This window comes from Triticum aestivum, chromosome 4B (genome assembly GCF_018294505.1).
Source record: "Triticum aestivum cultivar Chinese Spring chromosome 4B, IWGSC CS RefSeq v2.1, whole genome shotgun sequence".
NCBI classification, from domain to species: domain Eukaryota; kingdom Viridiplantae; phylum Streptophyta; class Magnoliopsida; order Poales; family Poaceae; genus Triticum; species Triticum aestivum.
The window spans coordinates 266,808,176-266,818,999 of record NC_057804.1 but is presented as its reverse complement, the minus strand read 5'-3'; positions in this window follow the sequence as shown (position 1 = coordinate 266,818,999).

Sequence of the window (10,824 nt, the reverse complement as noted above, 5' to 3'; positions counted from 1 at the left end):
TACCTTCCTATACCCAACCGACGCGATGTACGAAATTTTAAACGGGGGATAAGTTCGTAACTTTACCACATTTCAGAGAAGTGCGTCCGAAAGTTTGAGATCCCCCCTCACCTCCATTTCCCAATTCATACACCATCGGTGGCACAACAACCTCCGCACTACGGCTAGCCTCCTCCGTCTGCCACCCCATCCTCCACCTTGCCGGAGCCACTACCCTACCCCGTCGTCCACTGCAAGAGATGGACGTCTCTCATCCACGGCGCTGGACCAGGAACCTCTCATCGCCTCCTCTCGCTTCATCGGTGCTGTCATCCACCTTGTCGTTGCCGCTCCTACGACCGCCTTGTCCACGGCAACAGGATATATCCCCCGACCCGGCCGTCTGCCGTCTAAAGTCTTCTTCCCCGCCGCTGATAGCCATCGCACCCGCAGCACCCTCAACGTATCAGCATAGGCCTACACGGTGTCGCAAGAGAGGTGGTACTCTTCCATATGTGCTTAAGTTATTCATCTCACCCAAAAAATAGATCGTAATTTGTTTACTGTAACTTTCTTGTCCATACCAAATCGTAGTGGCTAGTTGAAAGCAAACATTGCATGCGAAGTAGATTTATCAGGTTTGCACCTTCAGATCCGCCATGGGATCGGCACTATACTCGTAAAGCATATGGTTTCCCCCCTTTATATTCACTACCATCATTGTAGGTGCTTTGTGTCATGCTAGCACTGCTCCTCAAGACCTCAACCCAAAGCCTACGTGTTGAAATACGAATCTGATATGATGCTCATATCACTAAAACAGAGAATGTTTAATTGGTCACCTAATGTTCCTATATTCGTTTCGAAAAGCATGTGCGCCAACCACTGGTCCAGCTAGTTCCACTTTCCTGATTTTTCTCTTGATGCTTTGGGTTTTCCCCTTTTATCTACTCTACTATGATCTGCGTAGGTGCTTTCTGTCACACTAGCATTAATCCACCCTTCAAGCTAAACAACACAACACTCATAATTCCAAAGCTTAGTTGTTCAAATATGGTTGTGATATGATACTGATATTAGTTAACCGACACATTTAATTGGTTAGCTAAAGGTCTCACTTGAGTTTCCAAATGCATGTCACGACATATAGAGAGACATCATAATTGCATTTCTTTGACACTTGTTGACCGTACTTTCTTGTCCATACCAAATCTTAGTTGTTATTTCAAAGCAAACATCAGTTGCTAACTACCCTTTGCGCGGTTTGCAGCTTCAGATCTTCCATCCCACGGCCACGGTCAACACTGTACTCATCATGCGTATGGTTTCCCCATTTTATGGTGACCACAATCAGCCTACGTGGTTCGTGTCGTAATTGTACTGCTCTACCCATCGAGATAAACAAGCTTAGTTGTACAAATTCATATCTGATATTATTGCTGATATTAGTAAAACTGAGAGATGTTTAATTGGTTAGCTAAATGTTCCTACTTTAGTTTTGAAATGCATGTAAGCCATATATGGAGAGACCGGAAAGAATAATATTTCTCTGTGCGCTCTGGTTCATCATGGGTGGCCAACTGACATTATATTAAAAGACTTGTAATTCAATCTGCTTGCTCTTTTGCTCTTCTTTAAGATGATACTCTTCTCTTGCGGTCGATTGGTTAGGTCGAGTTGTTCTCCCTTAATATATTTTGAATCTGTCAGGTCAGTTCGACTTGTTCTTCTTTACTATATGTTGAAGCTGTCATCTGCAAAGTGTCATCACTTCTGGAGCTCTCATATTTTGAGTAGTAGGCCACATTATATTAATGCACACAAAAAATTATAGCATGCATGGCATCTCTTAAAAGAATTGCAGAGATAGCACAAATGGGTTTACCGGGAGGCAGTATTGGATTAGAATCACTTCTGCATTACAAAGAAAATCTCACTTGTTTTAATGTTTTCATGCATGTCAGATATTGAACGTTATCTAAATGAATATGAAATGGGTGCACAAGAGGAATATTGCAGAACAATCCACTGGCTAACAAACTTGGCATGGTGGAGGATGGCGTATCTTATTCACCCATCAAGGTGCTTGCTCTAACTTTGCAAAGTCGTATTGGTCGCACATATTTTGCGTCTGACCTCTTGCATTACTTCTACTTTGTTACACCATCTGCTTAGTTTAAGCATCATATATGAGTATATGCCATACCTAACCATTTTTTGTACTTATTCCATGTGTCGTCACACTATGTTTTTCTAGTCAAATGTTGTTCTTTCATAATAGATGTCCAAAAGGATGAGGGTGAGTGCAGATCCTCAAGGAGTACAAACTAGGTATTTGGAAAAGGTAGAGATACCTGTTAAATCAGATAGATCAGCAGCCATAGAAAACACAGGCCCAACTATACCACACTTTACCCCTACTCCAGTGGCCAAACCCCTATTAGAACTGCTGGGAGCCCAGCGTCAGGTACTGTCTATGATATCAATTCAAAATTTGAACTCCTAAATTTCTGCTTGTGCCTTACCTTCTCTCTTGTATGAAAACTAATTTTAGATGAAGCTCCTTGCTCAAAGGATCATACGATCTCAAAAGAATATTGGGCTCTGCATTGCTCTTGTCAGTACCTCTCTCTCCCTTTTGCCTTGTAACGATGTACTTAATTAATTGCTATTTGACTATGTATCATCATGCACCTGAGCTTCATTATCCTCTGGTTCTTCCAATATTATTTGATCTATATTTACTCTTTGCAAAATGTAGAATAATGGCAACACTTATAAAGAATTTTCTTTGGGGAATTTATTGAATTATCCTTCCATCAACATGGAGAAGGGCTCTTTCCAGCCCGTGTTAACATGTAATGTAAGTTCATCCTTCTCAAGCCTTCAAACTTTGTTCTAGTATAGATTTGGATAGGCATCATTTCCACCACTGCTGTTTGCTTTGCTGTTTACATCTGATTGGATGTTTGCAACAACTACCAATTTCAAATTGTAGTTGTAAAAACATGTTCCTTATGCAGAACAGATCCATTTATTTGCTTATATAATTGTGAAACCTGTTACGTCTCTCCTTGTTTCACTTTCGGAGTCATATCTCTTACACCAAGCAGAACTTTAGGGAAGATAGTGAGCCAAACCATCTTGAGGACAGCGAGATGACCCCAAGGTCCTGTCTTGATGAAGACAGTGAGTTTAAGGTACTCACCAGCAGGTGTAAGACAACCTCTATGCAGTCGTTGCCTCAATTAGTTCGACTTCTTCAGTCTCAACTTAAAGTGGAAAGGCTTGCTTCAGATCAGCTCCGACTTGAAGTCAAAGACGCAATGAAGATGTTAGAGAACTACCGTGCGCACCTTCATGCCATAAATCTAGTGTTGATGCATCTATCGTTGACACAACTGAGGTCTACTCAGCTTCTTCGGGTTTTTGGGGGGCCCGACCTGGCCTGGCCTAGTGCCTTCTGAAGTGCTCTCAGTTTTGTATATTCTTTTGTCAGCATGTTTATTTGCACTGGTGGTGAACTTTGATCCCAGTGGATGTAATATGTGTGATATCCTAGCATAAGTTGCTTGCTTATTTATTTCCTTGTTGTCTTGTTTATTTGTTTGCCTGTAGTCATTGCAGTTCTTTTTCCGCAGTTTGCTAGTGGCTGCAATAACCTGTTTTTTAAAACTAGGCCACAATAACCATGGGCTAATATTTACTGTAGTGACACTTGGCCTCCTACGGGCCGTAGAAATAGTGGGCATTCTACGGGCCGTAGAAACAGTGGGCCTTCTATGGGCCGTAGAAACAATGGGCCTTTTACGGGCCGTAGAAACAATGGGCCTTCTACGGGCCGTATCATCAATGGGCCTTATACGGGCCGTATGATCGATTGGCCAAACATGGGCCAATAACAGGACGCATTATGGCCATAAATGGGCTAGAGTTGGAATCATCCGTTCATGGGCCGACCATAATGGGACATCGTTAATAGGCCGTATTTGATGATGCTATGAAAACGACCCAACGTATTAATGGAACACAAATGGGCCGACTGTAACCACATGCTGAATTTGGCCCACAAGCAGAAAATGACAGTAATGGGCCGTAAGTAAACGATTGCTAGAAATGAGCCCAAGAATAAATGGGGTCTTAGAAGGCTGAAAGATAACATGGGCTGGAAATGGCCCACCGGAATAACGGGCCGTTAATGGGTATAAGGTGATACACTGTTCATTACGGGCCAGTTTCACCGCGGGTAGTTAATGGGCCAAGAGTTACAAAGGAAATCATATGGGCCGAAAGACGTCATGGTCCATACATGGGCCAGAAGTGAAAACAGGCTGGAATCATATTGGATGGCCCAGATGACGCTGCTGGGCCTAATTCGGATAGGGTGTACCGGGCCTTGGGTTAGTGGTCTGTAAATGGGTTATATGCGAACTGGCCGTTAACATGCTTTCCATGGGCCGGCCCTCCTCCTTTTGACCAAGTCAAACGGGCCGGCCTTTTCACAGGAATAGGCCTCCGTTGGGCTGTACCACGTGCCGACGTATCATAGGCGCGTTCTGTCCAATGAGTGGATGACATCTGTCCCAACGATGACCCGACACATGTTTCCTCCAGCCAATGATGATTTTACGTGTGGAAAATCCCCATTGGTCGGGGCTGTTAACGGGTTATCGGATCCAAAACCCGTCCCGATAGCTTAACGGCGTTCCGTTATGGTGGATGCCACGTGTCGGTCACCGTTGACGAAAGCACTTCTGTGATGCGTGATTTATCGTCATGGAAGTGGACACTTCCGTGATGATAATTTTGGTAATGTCATGGAACACTTGTACGACAACACAGGTATGGCTATCTTGATTCTGTCATAAAATCTTCATGGATGTACATGCACGACAAAAAATGCGATCTACTATGACAAACACGTATCTTCACGGAAGTGTATTTTTTTGTAGTGCCCCCTCCCCTCCTTAAAAAGGGACGAGATCGGGGCTCGGCTGCCTCTATCAACCAATCCAGCTCATTAAGGTGGCAACAGGCGAGGCCGTCGACCGCCCTCCTCGCCCTATTGAAGCCGTGTGGGTATCGACCCATGTGTGCATGCCTTCCCATATTCCATGTGCCTGTCACCTACCCCACGCCGTGCATGCGGCGTACGTGGCTCAAGGGGCGGGCATAGTGGGAAACGTGGAATGTCGGTTCCAAGGCGAAGAAAGTAAATGAGCAGCGGCCTTGCGGTCTTAAAAGGACATGCAAGCCGCCTCTTTACTGTTCACCACAAGATGACGTAGGCGTGCTTCGGTCACCCCGACGCACGATCCCGACATCATGCATTCAACGTGGGTCATGGGGGGGGGCACAACGGACGAAGGAGTTACCGTGATAAAAATCGGCCCCGCCTGCCCGCGTACCATTCTGGCCCTAGCCCAACAACGCGTCGCGCTTATGTGTGGCCCAGGCCCGGGGGCTCTTGTCGGTGTATAGAAGTAGGGGCTCTACTTTGTACCCCTTTTACTTGTGCATGGGCAGTCCGAGTCGTGCCCTCGGCCAAAATGAGCAGGGCAGAGGAGGAGAGCCGAGGCCACAAGACAACCAAGGCAACGCCAAGGCCATAAACAAAAGAAACAGAGAGTGCAAGGTGGACTCCGCGTCATGACCCTTGCCAGGGCGGCTTTTCTAGCCCCGGCAAGCGCCTTGCCGGGGCAACTTGTCCAACGCCAGCAGAGTGCGCCACCGTTGAGCCCCAGGTTTTCCAACATCATCAACCGCATTGGATGAGGACTAGAAGACGGTGATCCTCGGCACGATCCCTCCCGAGGAAACCCACGAGACCTCCAGCAAGATCATTGCTGAGGACGACTACAGTGCCACAACAAGACACTTGCCGGGGCCCCGGCAAGACCCTTGCCAAGGACAACAGCAGGGCCATGGCCAGACCCACACCCACCAAGACTCCACCGCCATTCCCATGCAGCTGCCAGCCAGCCAGCAAGGCGAGCACCTGCGTGGCGACATGCGGCCCCAAGACCAGCTCACCAAGCACCTGCGTGGTGACATGCAGATCTTCGTGAAGATGCTGCCACAATGCCAGCCCAGCAGCCTTCCAGCCTACATGTCGTTGCCCGCCTCGCTGGCCGGTACACGTGTTGAAGCAAGGCGAGGTGGCAAAAAAGCGAGGGGACACCTAAGGGGCGCATTAAATGCGTCTTGTCCTGTAATGACAGGCGATAAGCTTGTACACTGTACCCTTTCCACCTCATGTGTGCCACTGTGGCATCCCCTTTCTCCTATAAAAGGAGGCCCAAGGCTTACTAGAGGGGGATTAGTGCTTTTTGTGCAAGTCACGCATCGTAGCTAGCTCAAGAACACTCAAATACACATCAAAGCAGGACTAGGGTATTACGCATCCTCACTGCCCGAAGCTGGGTAAAGGATATGTATACTGGCTCTTAGACCCCCTCTTTCCACAGCCCCGCACCTTCCGACCATAGTAGAGATTCCAGTGATCCCATAGGTGTCATTCTCACCGACATCTTTGGCACGCCAGGTAGGGGTGCAAGCTGTGAAAATCTGGTCTAGCAGCTAGTCCAGCAGTTCTTTGTCGGCATGGCTCCCAAGAAGAAGACCACGACAGCGATCGGTTCGTCCAGAGCTAGGCTACACGTACCGGTGCGGGCAGGAAGCAAGGCGATCGCGGATAGAACCTGGGGCACGGCCCGCGAACAACCACATCGTTCTGGCACTCAAAGCCTGGCGAGCGGCGTCATTCGTGCGCAAGACAACGGTCAGTACACCGCCGCATCCAAAGACGGAGTTGGGTGCCCCGCAGGCAGCGCGGGGCCCTCCCAGGGCATCGATGTGCCACCTATGGGCGGCACAACGGCCTCCAAGACACCTACGCCGGCACCCACGACACGCTCTTCTCAAGTTGTGCGTGATGAGCAGCGTCAGCACGCCAGTGACCCTGGGCACCGTCGTGGGAAGAGTCCTGCGCATCCTTCATAGGACGAAGGACGCCAGCATGCATCCTGAGGTGCTGGCGAAAATGGTGGACAGCCACAGGGCCTTGATAGAGCTCCTTCTAACATGGTTAGAAGTCGGAGCATGTCACAATCCACGCGGGTTCCACCGCCGCCCATGCCAGTGGAAGCTTTGGCGCGCGCACAACTGCTCCTCGACCTTCCTGCAGCTGCGGAGAAGCTCGACGAATGGAGAGCCACTGTCTAGAGCCTCGTCGGCATTGCCAACAAAGATGAGCCGTGACCAGTAGGGCTCGTAGGCCGACGCTCCATTGAGCCACCGCATGCCACTGGAGGAAGGGCCAGAGGTGATGCAGCCACTGTGCACTCTCCTCCCCCATGCTAGTTACCGCGGGTGTCGATCCGTCGTGATGATGCCTCTGATAACATCTCCATAGCGTCGTCCAATCAGCGGACCCACCACGATAAGCGCCAATTTCTTCGGGAGCGAGCCCTTGAAGACGCTCGAACCACCATCCAGCACCGGCGTGATGCGCGCCACCAGTCGGATAGGCGTGCAGGGCCCACTATTGACCACCCGACACCGGGAGGCTACGGTGGTGTACCTTACAAGGTTGCTTGCCCAGCCTTTACCCGTGAGCTGCAGCAGTTCCAGTGGCCCTCCCACCGTATGTTCAAGCCCGACGTTGGTGAGAAGTACAATGGCAAGACTCACCCGTCAGTGTTCCTCGACATCTACACCATTGCAATGCAAGCTGCTGGAGCCCGGGACGACAAGGTGCTTGCCATGTACTTCCCGTTGGCACTTAAGCCCAACATCATGTCATGGTTGATGCACTTGCCGGCTGATTCCATTTCTTCTTGGTCAGATCTGTGCCATGAGTTTGTTGGCGCCTTCACTGTAGGCCATCAAGCTAATGGCCAGGCAAGCGACCTGCATATCATCCCCCAGAAGGAACGGTAGAACCTGCGCAAGTACATCCAGAGGTTCAGCCGGGTGCAGTGCAACATCCCAGATGTTCACCCCGTCGCCGTGATCAGTGCATTCCATCAGAATGTGTGCAACCACAAGATGCATGAAGGGCTGGCGATGAACAAGGTCAGAGATGTGGTCGAACTTTATGTTCTGGCCAATACGTGCGCTCAAGCTGAAGAGGGGAGGAAGTACCCCAGCGAGGACGCCGGTGCGGAAACTGACTCCACAGACGATGATACCGCCGCCCAGACGAAGAAGGATCAGTGCCGTAACAGAAAGCGCAAAAGCAAGGTTGTGCTTGCTATCGAGGGATCCAACGACACCGGCGCTGCCAAGAAGTCCAAGGAAAGCGACCCCACAAAGGAGGTTGCCGGGTGTGCCGCTTGCAGGGCCTTGGCGGCTTTCGATAAGCCAGGAAGCTCCGACAAGCAGTAGTGCAAGATCCACCGCACCAAGGGCCACGACCTCCAGAACTGCCGACAAGTTGAGCTGCTTGCTGAGAAGCAGAAAGATGAGTATGAGAGGCAGGACAAGGAGAAGGGTCAAGACGGTGCCGAGGGATCTAGCAAGAAGTGTGGCGGTCAAGGGGCCTGCCGTGACAAGGATAACCAGCAAGAGAGGCCTGCCCGGGGCCGCGACAAGAAGCTGGAAGATGATGATCATGACAAGGACGATGAGTCAGGCGACCACGAGTTTTAGAATACTATGGAGGCTATGTGCATCGATGGTGGCGCCTCGCTGCACACCTCTCACCGCCAGCTCAAGCTGAGGGCGCGTGAGATCACAGCGGGGGAGCCATCATTCGACGCACGGAGGCCACTAAAGTGCTCCAGCACGCTTATCATCTTTGACACCAAGGACCACCCTGATTGCACAACTGCAGTCGGGTGTTTGCCGTTGTTAGTTTCATCAATGATATGCAACCTCAAGGTGACGAAGATTCTAGTTGATGGCGGGGCTGGTCTGAACTTGATCTCACCTGTTGTGATCAAAAGGCTGCAGATCCCTGATGGAGACCTCGAAGAGACGAGCACGTTTCAAGGAGTTAACCCGGGAAGGAGTCAGCCGAAGGGTAAGGTCACGCTACCCGTGACGTTCGAAGGCGAGTTGAACTACAGGATGGAGAGGATTGTCTTTGATGTAGCCAAGATCCCCTTGCCTTACAACGGGATTCTCGGCCGCCCAGCACTATCTACGTTCATGGAGGCGTCACACTACACCTACAACACACTGAAGATGCCTGGGCCGATGACCATCAACACCGTCCCCTCCGACAAGAAGGATGCGCTGACCAACTCTACCGGGAAGTAGTTGCCGTGACTACCGCAAACACACTTGCTCCTGCCGCAGAAGCCCCGGGAGGGAAGAAGACCAGTGAGACCTCTCGCATCCACTCCGGCAAGCGCCCCCCTTCGGGGTGTTGTGCCCCCGTCGAGGACTTTCCAGAGAGCTCCACCGGCAAGAGAAAGAAATCCAGAGCTGCGCCGCCCGAGACCAAGAAGGTGCCTGTCAAGGAGGATCGCACGCGAGGGGCTTTCACCATAAGCTCCACCCTTGATGGCAAATAGGAAGGCGAGCTCATCACTTTCCTGTGGGCGAATGTTGATGTGTTCGCATGGGAAACATCTGACATCCCCGGTGTTCCCAGGGAGGTGATTGTGTAACGCCTCGAATCTGATGCGCCAGGTGTCTTCAAGTTATTCGTCGTTGTTGCCATGTCATTTGTTTGCGTGTTGCATTTTGCCATGTCATCATCTACATTTCATCTGCATGTTTTTCAAAATTTGCATCCATTCGGGTCCTCCCAGTTCTCTCCGTTGTCCGTTCTGAGCCCAGACACACTCACACGCGCCCGCGCCACCTCCAAGTGGCCTAAAAATGTTCTCGAAATGAGTTGAAAGTTGGCATGCGGTCTTATTATAGTCTAGGTAGACCGTTTGGCAAGTTTCGTTGCATTCAGAGTTCATTTTATAGCCCAACAGTTAAACTTATAACCGCAATATAGTATGTATGTACGTCGGGTGTTTTCGGTCTCCGAAAACCCGTGCCGGGCTGCTATCTCTTCTCTCCTTATAGCCTAGCCCATCTACACATCCCACCAACACCTCTCCTAGTCCCTCTCCACTCCGGAGCCGTCCGATGGCGATCATACGGTCCGAAACGGCCTCAAACCCCCCCTAAACCTAGCACCTACCGTATATAAACCCCTCCTACTTCCATTTTTTGGCAGCCTAGCCCTTCCACTACTTCCCAGCCACCTCCACCTTGCATTCCGCGCTGCCCCAATCGCCCCCACCAATTGGCGTCGCCGCCGCCACGCCCCGGACCAACCGGGAGCTGCCACGTCACCCAGCGCCACAACTACCCTCCATTCCCTCGTGGCCACGTCGCCCCTGTCCAGCCCCGCTGATGCGGTCCACAAGGACCTAGTTCGGACCCTGGGAAGCCCATCTAGGCCCCGAGCCGCCCAGCTCCTGCGCTCCCGAGATCCCGTCCCCGCCTCCTCCTCCGCACCCCCTTGTCCGGCCGCCGGAGCGCGCCGTCGCCGGTGCCAACTCCGCCGCTAAGTCTCTCCGCCTCCTTTCTCTCCCTCCTTTCTCTCCCTCACCTTGCTTGACCTCTCTTCCCTCTCCACCTCACCGTCGTTTCCCCAGATCCATCCGCCGGAGCCCTCGTCTTCGCCGGCTGCAGGCTTCGCCGCCGGCGGGAATGCACCTCCCGGCCCGATCCGGCGCCCACGGGCCTAGATCCGTCCGTTCCCCTGCCTTCCGCAGCCCGTCTTCGCCCTCCGCTCGCCGAAGCACCTCATCCCGCCGCCGCCGCAATGGTTCTGCTTGGGATCGAGCAGCACAGCTCGCCCGCACGCACCTGTGGGTCGGCCTCGCCCACGGC